Genomic DNA, 10,948 nt, shown 5'->3' with positions numbered 1-10,948 from the left:
GCATTCAACTTAACTCAGTTGATAACGAAACTCGGATGAATGTAAAAAACCTAGCAAACTCCTCATTGATTGACCTTATCCTGACTAACCATGCCCATAAGTATTTGGCTAGTGGTGTTGTTTCAAATGATATCAGTGACCACTGCCCTATTGCATTCATTAGAGGTACCACATTGAAAAACTCTGACCCTCGTATAATTGTAAAGAGAAATAAATAAATAAAAATCTTTCCCTTGACAATCCTTCATGATCTACAGTACCAGTCAAAAGTTTAGACACATCTAGTCATTCAAGGGTTTTTCTTTATTTTTTAGAATGCTCTACATTGTAGAATAATAGTGAAGACATTACAACTATGAAATAACACATATGGAATCATGTAATAACCCAAAAATGTTTTAACAAATCAAAATATATTTTAGGTTCTTCAAAGTAGCCACCCTTTGCCTTGATGACAGCTTTGCACACTCTTGGCATTCTTTCAACCAGCTTCATGATGAATTATTTTCCAACGATCTTGAAGGAGTTCCCACATATGCTGAGCACTTGTTGGCTGCTTTTCCTTCACTCTGCGCTCTAACTCATACCAACCGATCTCAATCTGATCGAGGTTGGGTGATTGTGGAGGCCAGGTCAGATGATGCAGCACCATCACTCTCCTTCTTGGTCAAACAGCCCTTACACTGTCTGAAGGTGTGTTTTGGGTCATTGTCCTGTTGAAAAATAAATGATAGTCACACTAAGCGCAAACCAGATGGGATGGCGTATCACTGCAGAATGCTGTGGTAGCCATGCTGGTTAAGAGTACTTTGAATTTGAAATAAATCAACGACAGTGTCATCAGTAAAGCACCCCGACACTATCACACGTCCTCCTCCATGATTCACGGTGGGAACCACACATGCAGATAGCATCCATTCACCTACTCTGCGTCTCACAAAGACACGGCGGTTGGAACCCAAAATCTCAAATTTGGAGACCAAAGGACAGATTTCCACCGGTCTAATGTCTATTGTTTGTGTTCCTTGGCCCAAAGATATCTCTTCTTCTTATTGGTGTCCCTTATCCTGTTGGGGCTAGGGGGCAGTATTTTCACGGCCGGATAAAAAACTTACCCGATTTAAACTGGTTACTACTCTTGCCCAGAAACGAGAATATGCATATAATTAGTAGATTTGGATAGAAAACACTCTAAAGTTTCTAAAACTGTTTGAATGGTGTCTGTGAGTATAACAGGACTCATATGGCAGGCAAAAACCTGAGAGGATTCCATACAGGAAGTGCCCTGTCTGACAATTTGTTGTCCTTCTGTTGCATCTCTATCGAAAATACAGCATCTGTGCTGTAACGTGACACTTTCTAAGGCTTCCATTGGCTCTCTAAAGCTGCCAGAAAGTGGAATGGGGTGTCTGCTGTCTCTGGGCAAAGTACAGCAGCAGAGTTTGTAAGTGGTCAGCCTGGGGACAGTGAGACTGAGATGCGCGGTCACAATACTTTTTTCTTTCAGTCTTTGAATGAATACAACGTTGCCCGGTTGGAATATTATCGCTATTTTACGAGAAAAATAGCATAAAAATTGATTTTAAACAGCGTTTGACATGCTTCTAAGTACGGTAATGGAATATTTGGAATTCTTTTGTCACGAAATGCGCTCGAGCGTTACCCTTCGGATAGTGACCTGAACGCACGAACAAAACGGAGGTATTTGGATATAACTATGGATTATTTGGAACCAAAACAACATTTGTTGTTGAAGTAGAAGTCCTGGGAGTGCATTCTGACGAAGAACAGCAAAGGTAATCCAATTTTTCTAATAGTAATTCTGAGTTTAGTGAGCCCCAAACTTGGTGGGTGTCAAATTAGCTAGCCTGTGATGGCCGAGCTATGTACTCAGAATATTGCAAAATGTGCTTTCGCCGAAAAGCTATTTTAAAATCTGACATAGCGTTTGCATAAAGGAGTTCTGTATCTATAATTCTTAAAATAATTGTTATGTATTTTGTCAACGTTTATATGAGTAATTTAGTAAATTCACCGGAAGTTTTCGGTGGGTATGCTAGTTCTGAACATCACATGCTAATGTAAAAAGATGGTTTTTGATATAAATATGAACTTGATTGAACAAAACATGCATGTATTGTATAACATAATGTCCTAGGTGTCACGTCCTGACCAGTATAAGGGTTAATTGTTATTGTAGTTTGGTCAGGACGTGGCAGAGGGTATTTGTTTTATGTGGTTTGGGGTGGTGGTTGTTGAAGAAGGGCATTTTATTTATGTATTCCGGGGTTTTTGGGCACTGTGTCATATTCATGTATTTCTATGTTTAGTCAAGTGAATCTGTTTCTATGTTTAGTTAATTGGGGTTGGGACTCTCAATTGAAGGCAGGTGTTGTCTCTTTGCCTTTGATTGAGAGTCCTATATATTAGGGTGTGTTTGGGTTAGTATTTTGTGGGAGATTGTTTCTTGTTTAGCGTGAGTAAGCCTAACGAGACTGTTTTGTTGATCGTGAGTATCGTTGTTTATTATTTTTGGTGTTCACTTTTGAGTTAAATAAACGTAAAGATGAGCATCCACATTGCTGCTGCATTTTGGTACTCCTTTCCCGATGACAACCGTGACACTAGGAGTGTCATCTGATGAAGATCATCAAAGGTTAGTGCTGCATTTAGCTGTGGTTTTGGTTTTTGTGACATATATGCTTGCTTTGAAAATGGCTGTGTGATTTATTTTTGGCAGGGTACTCTCCTGACATAATCTAATGTTTTGCTTTCGCTGTAAAGCCTTTTTGAAATCGGACAATGCGGTTAGATTAACGGGAGTCTTGTCTTTAAAATGGTGTAAAATAGTCATATGTTTGAGAAATTGAAGTTATAGTATTTTTGAGGTATTTGTATTTTGCGCCACGCGATTCCACTGGCTGTTGACTAGGGTGGGACGTAAACGTCCCACTGGCCCAGAGAGGTTAATGGTGTCCTCCACTTGGGCTCCTGAGTGGCACAGCAGTCTAAGGCACTGCATCTCAGTGCAAGAGGTGTCACTGCTGTCCCTGGTTTGAATCCAGGCTGAATCACATCCAGCTGTGATTGGGAGTCCCATAGGGCGGTGCACAATTGGCCCACTATCGTCCGGGGTAGGCCATCATTGTAAATAAGAATTTGTTCTTAACTGACTTGCCTAGTTAAATAAAGGTAAAATACTTTTTTTGTAGTGTTTTCTTTGCAGCAATTCGACCACAAAGGCCTGATTCACAGTCTCCTCTGAACAGTTGAGATGTGTTTGTTACTAGAACTCTGTGAAGAATTTATTTGAGCTGCAATCTGAGGTGCAGTTAACTGTAATGAATTTATCCTCTGCAGCAGAGGTAACTCTGGGTCTTCCTTTCCTGTGGCGGTACTCATGAGAGCCAGTTTCATCATAGCGCTTGAAGGTTTTTGCAACTGCACTTGAAAACGTTCAAAGTTCTTGAAATTTTCCAGATTGACTGACCTTCATGTCTTAAAATAATGATGGACTGTCGTTTCATAATATGGACTTGGTCTTTTACCAAATAGGGCTATTTTCTGTATACCACCCCTACCTTGTCACAACACAACTGATTGTCTCAAACGCATTAAGAAGGAAAGAATTTCCACAAATTTACTTTAACAAGTGTGGTATCCCAGGAGTTCTACCCCGGGGGATGGTAATAGAGGGGAGGTACGTGAGGCGACGTTGGCTCCCTCTGCTGGGAATACGGGAGGTGGGCACCCCAACACAGACAGCTCCAAGTGGAAGTAATTAGGGGAAAGTGCTAACCATCCGTGGAGGCCAAATGAAAGGAGCACGGTAGCACACCGCGAGGGAGAACGGGAAGAAACCGACCCCAAGCAAAAGTAGAGAAGGACAGAGCCAAACCTAAGTCATTTTCTTTGTTATGTTAATTTTCTGTCTTAGTAAAGTTGTTTTTGCGGACTAAATCCTCTCTGTGTCAATCTCTGCACGCTCAACCCAACACCCCACGGTTTACCACACAAGGTACACCTATTACTTGAAATGCATTCCAACAGACTACCTAAAAAAATGGTTGAGAGAATGCCAAGAGTGTGCAAAGCTGTCATCAAGGCAAAGGGTGACTACTTTGAAGAATTTGTATAATGCTTTTTTTGGTTACTACATGATTCCGTATGTGTTATTTCATAATTTTGATGTCTTTACTATTATTCTATAATGTAGAACATTAAGTAAAAATAAAGAAAAACCCTTGAATGAGTAGGTGTCCAAACTTTTGACTGGTACTGTATATTATTCAGAGATTTATTTCTTATAGCTGCATACCTGACCCTGTTTGTCACTTTCATTTTTCTCATCCATTTTACTTCTTTGGCTGATAAACACGCCCCTTTCAAGCAACTCAGAGTCAAAAATGAAACTAATCCATGGTACTCTCCTTTACTCTCAGACATACTCTTGCTAAGAAATCAAGCTTAGGCCAAGGCTGTCTCATTAGCAGCAATTGAGAAATAGGTCCACTGCCTCGGTTAAACAGGCCAGATCAAACTACTTCCTTTGTACTATGGCAGACTGTTTAGTGATCCCTCTAAATTCTGGAAAAAGTTTAATTCACCGAAGCAGGGCAAATTGCTCTACTTCCCTGCCTAAACAAATAGTTTTAGACTAATGCATCATTATTTAAAAAAGTTCAGATTTGTGATGCTTTTAATCAGCATTTTATCTCAGCTGGCTTCCTATTTGAAATAAATTGTGGTCATATTTGTCTTGACCAGTCAGTTGACTGTTCTTCCCACATACAGCCTCCAGTTGCCTCTATGGACAGTCAGTCAACCTCACATGACTTTGGAAAAGATAGTCAGGGTTTTTCTTTTTGGCAATTTACAGAAACAGACGTTCTTGCTGCCTCATTAGCTATTGACACCAAGAAGTCACTAGGACCACTGACAATTTAGACCTGTCTTTGCTAATTAAATAAAACATTTGTGTTACTAAGCCAGAAATGAGGGGCACTGCATACTTAATGCTTAATGCAGCGCACCTCATTTCTGGCTTAGTAACACACTTTTTATTTAACTTTAGTATCAGGAAATATTCCAAAAGTATGGAAAACAGCTCCTTTGTTTTGCGAAAATATTAGAATCATTGGTCAACAAACATCTACGTTATTTTCTATCTTTAAATGGTATTCCTAATAATAATCAATCCGGATTCAGACCTAAACATGGCACCACTACGGATATAATGCTTGTTGTAAATTATATTGATAATGCCTTAGATTATAAAAAGAATTGTGCTGCCATGTTTGTAGACTTTGAAGACTGCTTTTTAAGCTGTGCTAAATTCAAACAAAACAAAATGCATGTTATTTTCTAGGTCCCATAGCCCAGATTTAAATGAATTTGTAATTACTAGTTTGAACGGTACACAAATTGAGCAAGTTCCTCCCTACAAATATCTTGGTATCTGGCTTGATGACAAACTGTTATTTAAAAAAGATGTCACTGAGCTGGTGAAGAAGTTGAAGTTCAAGGTTGGTTTCTTTTACAGAAACAAAGCATGTCTGACTTTTGCTAATAGGAAGGAACTTGTCCAGGCCACTTTTATGTCTATTTTAGATTATGGGGATATTATCTATATGCATGCAGAATCTACACTTAAACCACTAGATGCTGTTTTCTGTTGTGCTCTTAGGTTTATTACTGGCGATGGTTATAGAACCCTCTCTGGTATGCAATCTGGTTTCTGCTCGGGTTATGGATGTGTCACTGCAAGTCCTCAATGATGTCACCATTGCCCTTGATTGTAAGCAATGTTGTGCTGCTATTTTTATTGAATTGCCCAAAGCTTTTGATACGGTAGACCATTCCATTCTTGTGTAGTAGTATTGGTGTCTCTGAGGGGTCTTTGGCCTAGTTTGCTAACTACCTCCCTCAAAGAGTGCAGCTTATAAAGTCAGAACATCTGCTGTCTCAGCCACTGCCTGTCACCAAGGGTGTACCCCAAGGCTTGATCCAAGGCCCCACGCTCTTCTCAATTTACATCAACAACATAGCTCAGGCAGTAGGAAGCTCACTCATCCATTTATATGCAGATGATACAGTCTTATACTCAGCTGGCCCCTCCCCAGATTATGTTTTAAACGCTCTACAACAAAGCTTTTCTTATTGTCCAACAAGCTTTCTCTGCCCTTAACCTGATTCTGAACACCTCCAAAACAAAGATGAGAAGAATGCCCCTCTCCCCACAGGTGTGATTACTACCTCTAACGGTTTAGAGCATGAGGTTGTCACGTCCTGGCCAGTATAAGGGTTAATTGGTATTGTAGTTTGGTCAGGACGTGGCAGAGGGTATTCATTTTATGTGGTTCGGGGTGGTGTGTTTGTTGAAGGGGCATTTGATTTAAGTATTCCGGGGTTTTTGGGCACTGTTTGATTTTCATGTATTCATGTTTAGTCTAGTGTGTCTGTTTCTATGTTTGGTTAATTGGGGTTGGGACTCTCAGTTGAAGGCAGGTGTTGTCTATTTGCCTTTGATTGAGAGTCCCATATATTAGGGTGTGTTTGTTTGTCATTTGTGGGAGATTGTTCTGTGTTAGCCTTGTGCCTTGCCAGACTGTCAGTGGATCGTTCGGTCTCTTGTTTGTTGTTTTTGTGTTCGTTTTGATTTAAATAAATGTTCAAAATGAACAAACACAGTCCTGCTGCATTTTGGTCCTCCTTCACCGACGATACCCGTGACAGAGGTAGTCACCTCATGCAAGTACTTGGAAGTATGGCTAGACGGTGCATGGTCCCCAAAGCACACACATTCCTGGGTCGCTCATCTTTTCAGTTTGCTGCAGCTAGCGACTGGAAAGAGCTGCAACAAACACTAAAACTGGACAGTTTTATCTCAATATCGTCATTCAAAGACTCAAACATGGAAACTCTTACTGACAGTTGTGGCTGCTTTGCGTGTTGTATAGTTGTCTCTACCTTCTTGCTGTTTGTGCTGTTGTCTGTGCCCAATAATGTTTGTACCCTGTTTTGTGCTGCTGCCATGTTGTGTTGCTACAGTGTTGTAACCATGTTGTAATCATGTTGTGTTGCTGCCATGCTATGTTGTCTTAAATCTCTCTGTAGAATTGTGTTGTCTCTCTTGTCATGATGTATGTTTTGTCCTATATTTTTATTTTTAATCCCAGCAGGAGGATATTTAACCAGGTAGGCTAGTTGAGAACAAGTTCTCATTTACAACTGCGACCTGGCCAAGATAAAGCAAAGCAGTGCAACACAAACAACAACACAGAGTTACACATGGAATAAACAAACATACAGTCAATAATAAAATAGAAAAAAGTCTATAAACGGTGTGTGCAAATGAGGTAGGATAAGGGAGGTAAGGAAATAATAGGCCATTGTGGCAAAATAATTATAATATAGCAATTAAACACTGGAGTGATAGATGTGCAGAAGATGAGTGTGCAAGTAGAGATACTGGGGTGCAAAGGAGCTAAATAAATAAAATAAATAATGGTATGGGGATGAGGTAGTTGGATGGGCTTTTACAGATGGGCTATGTACAGGTGCAGTGATCTGTGAGGGAGGGAGATATGAGTCTCCAGCTTCAGTGATTTTTGCAGTTCGTTCCAGTCATTGGCAGCAGAGAACTGGAAGGAAAGGCGGCCAAAGGAGGAATTGGCTTTGGGGGTGACCAGTGAAATATACCTGCTGGAGCGCGTGCTACAGGTGGGTGTTGCTATGGTGACCAGTGAGCTGAGATAAGGCTGGGCTTTACCTAGCAAAGACTTATAGATGACCTGGAGCCAGCCAACGAGAGCATACAGGTTGTAGTGGTGGGTAGTATATGGGGCTTTGGTGACAAAACGGATGGCACTGTGATAGACTGCATCCAATATGCTGAGTAGAGTGTTGGAGGCTATTTTGTAAATGACATCGCCGAAGTCAAGAATCGATAGGATAGTCAGTTTTACGAGGGTATGTTTGGCAGCACGAGTGAAGGATGCTTTGTTGTGAAACAGGAAGCCGATTCTAGATTTAATTTTGGATTGGAGATGCTTAATGTGAGTCTGGAAGGAGAGTTTACAGTCTAACCTGACACCTAGAATATGTGGACAACTACAAATACCTAAGTCAGAACCGTCCAGAGTATTAATGCTGGACGGGCGGGCGGGTGTGGGCAGCGATCGGTTGAAGAGCATGCATTTAGTTTTACTAGCATTTAAGAGCAGTTGGAGGCCACGGAAGGAGAGTTGTATGGCATGGAAGCTCGTCTGGACGTTAGTTAACACAGTGTCCAAAGAAGAGCCAGAAGTATACAAAATGGTGTCGTCTGCGTAGAGGTGGATCAGAGAATCACCAGCAGCAAGAGCGACATCATTGATATACAGAGAAAAGAGTCGGCCCGAGGATTGAACCCTGTGGCACAACCATAGAGACTGCCAGAGGTCCGGACAACAGGCCCTCCGATTTGACACACTGAACTTTGTCTGAGAAGTAGTTGGTGAACCATTTGAGAAACCAAGGCTGTTGAGTCTGCCGATAAGAATGAGGTGATTGACAAAGTCAAAAGCCTTGGCCATGTTGATAAATACAGCTGCACAGTATTGTCTTTTATCAATGGCGGTTATGATATCGTTTAGGACCTTGAGAGTGGCTGAGGTGAACCCATGACCAGCTCGGAAACCAGAACCATTGCGGAGAAGGTACGGTGGGATTCAAAATGGTCGGTGATCTGTTTGTTAACTTGGCTTTTGAAGACCTTAGAAAGACAGGGTAGGATAGATATAGGTGTGTAGCAGTTTGGCTCTAGAGTGTCTCCCCCTTTGAAGAGTAGGATCACCACGGCAGCTTTCCAATCTTTGGGGATCTCAGACAATATGAAAGAAAGGTTGAACAGGCTAGTAATAGGGGTTGCAACAAGGCTTTTGCCTTTTGGTATGCAGTCATTGTAAATAAGAATTTGTTCTTAACTGACTTGCCTAGTTAAATAAAGGTTCCTTGGAGAGAGCAGCATTTTGTTGTTTTTATTCACAATGCACTTGTGAGGGAAATGTTGTTGTCTGAAGAGAGAGCCTTATATTGTGCATCTTGTCTCATACAATCATTGGTTCCTGTAGGTATTGGGTAGAGATATGAGGTGGAGATGGTCATGACCCCCACCCAGAATATGTTCTATGAGTTAAGATAGGAGACAGTGCCAGTTACATGCAGGAACCAACCCTATGAACCATGCCTATGTAGCTTGTCTGTGTAAGCAGTATATAATAGATCTAACGGGACTGCCCCAGTAGAGCTCACTTCAGACCGATACTTTATGCATCTAAGTTTGACTGTGACCTCTCCAGCTTACTGTTAATAAAGAATGATTAATTTAACATTGACTTCAGGTGTCCCTGGTGGTAATTCCCACTGCAATTTGGTGTCAATGAACAGGATGGTTGATTCTGCCTGTGGAGCTTTCCAGTGGGGGTCTGCGACGGAAGACCAGTGGCACATTAAGGCGTGAGGGAAATTCCCGTCTGACCAAAAGACGACGAGGGTGCGCGCAGACCAGACCGTTACTGTGAGCTGCCCAGGAGAGACATCATCTGCGAACAATTGAGGGACAGAGCGACTGAATTTCAGTAAGTCAATTTAAATGAATTGTATAAAAACAATACAAAAATAAAACCAATAAAACTAAACACAAAATGAAGAAATTACGTCTATGTAGTCTGGGCCCACTGTGGTCTGGGACTACTATAGCCTGGGACTACTTAGTGTGTTTGGGAATAGTACTAGGTGAATGTGAGAGTTGTGTGAGTGTTGACTGAATGAATACCCCAACCAATTCTGTGTGAGCTGAATTTTTCGATCTATAACGTTATCTAGTGGTTCCATCCACCACCCCCCATTCGTAGTCTGGGACTCCTAGTAATAACATGGGGTGTTGTTTTATATGCATAGAAGTAGCGGCCTATAGGCATTTCTGGGAATTGTCTATGTGGTCTGGGACCACTGTACCATCGTCTCTGGGAGGCTAGAGTGTACCATCGTCTCTGGGAGGCTAGAGTGTACCATCGTCTCTGGGAGGCTAGAGTGTACCATCGTCTCTGGGAGGCTAGAGTGTACCATCGTCTCTGGGAGGCTAGAGTGGACCATCGTCTCTGGGAGGCTAGAGTGGACCATATACATCCACATCACCCCATGTAAGTACCTATGTTGATTTATAACGTTATATAGTGATTCTGTGTGATGTGAAGATACGAATGGAGAGATTACTATTACCAAATATGCTGAATAAATGTATAATGGGTTACTAGAGATTTGATAAAGGAACATGTGAATAGTATAATGGGTTACTAGAGATTTGATCAAGTAAAAATGGAATACCCACACGTAGATGTATGTAAGTGGTGTAAAAAGTATTAAGAGAAATGTTCAGAGTGGTCCCCTTTATGGATAATTTGATAAAAAATAAGGTCAATAAAACTATTAATGCTAATGGGATTTCCTCCACCCTGGTAATACATTTTGAAATAAAAACCCATGACCTGTTAAATTGAATAAGAGCCTTGGGACTGATTTTTAAATTAGAGGCCGCCAACTGGTGTTTGGGTTAGAGATCAGCTTCTTGTGGACAAATAGATAAGCCACCAGTAGATCCAAATGGTACTCACTGAACTCAAACAGGCTGTAAGTGACACAGTGGGGCATTTGGGACAGAGGTATAAATAATTGAATAAGAGTAGATCCAAGTAAATGTTTTTAGTACCGAATATTGAGCACTAACTTTTTGAAGGACCTAAAAGATTTGTTAAACAACAGGTTTCATATTTTGACTAGTTGATGTCACAGGGACAGTCAGTACAGAACATATGTCAATGCAACAGTTCAGAATGGTAAGATTACAAGAAAGGGGCTCTGGGATTGTTTACTTTAGAAGGTGCCTATTCCGCTTAACAGGAAACTG

The sequence above is a fragment of the Salmo salar genome, chromosome ssa01 (genome assembly GCF_905237065.1).
Source record: "Salmo salar chromosome ssa01, Ssal_v3.1, whole genome shotgun sequence".
Taxonomy (NCBI): Eukaryota; Metazoa; Chordata; class Actinopteri; order Salmoniformes; family Salmonidae; genus Salmo; species Salmo salar.
The sequence above is the reverse complement of the archived record's forward strand: the minus strand, read 5'-3'. Positions refer to the sequence as shown.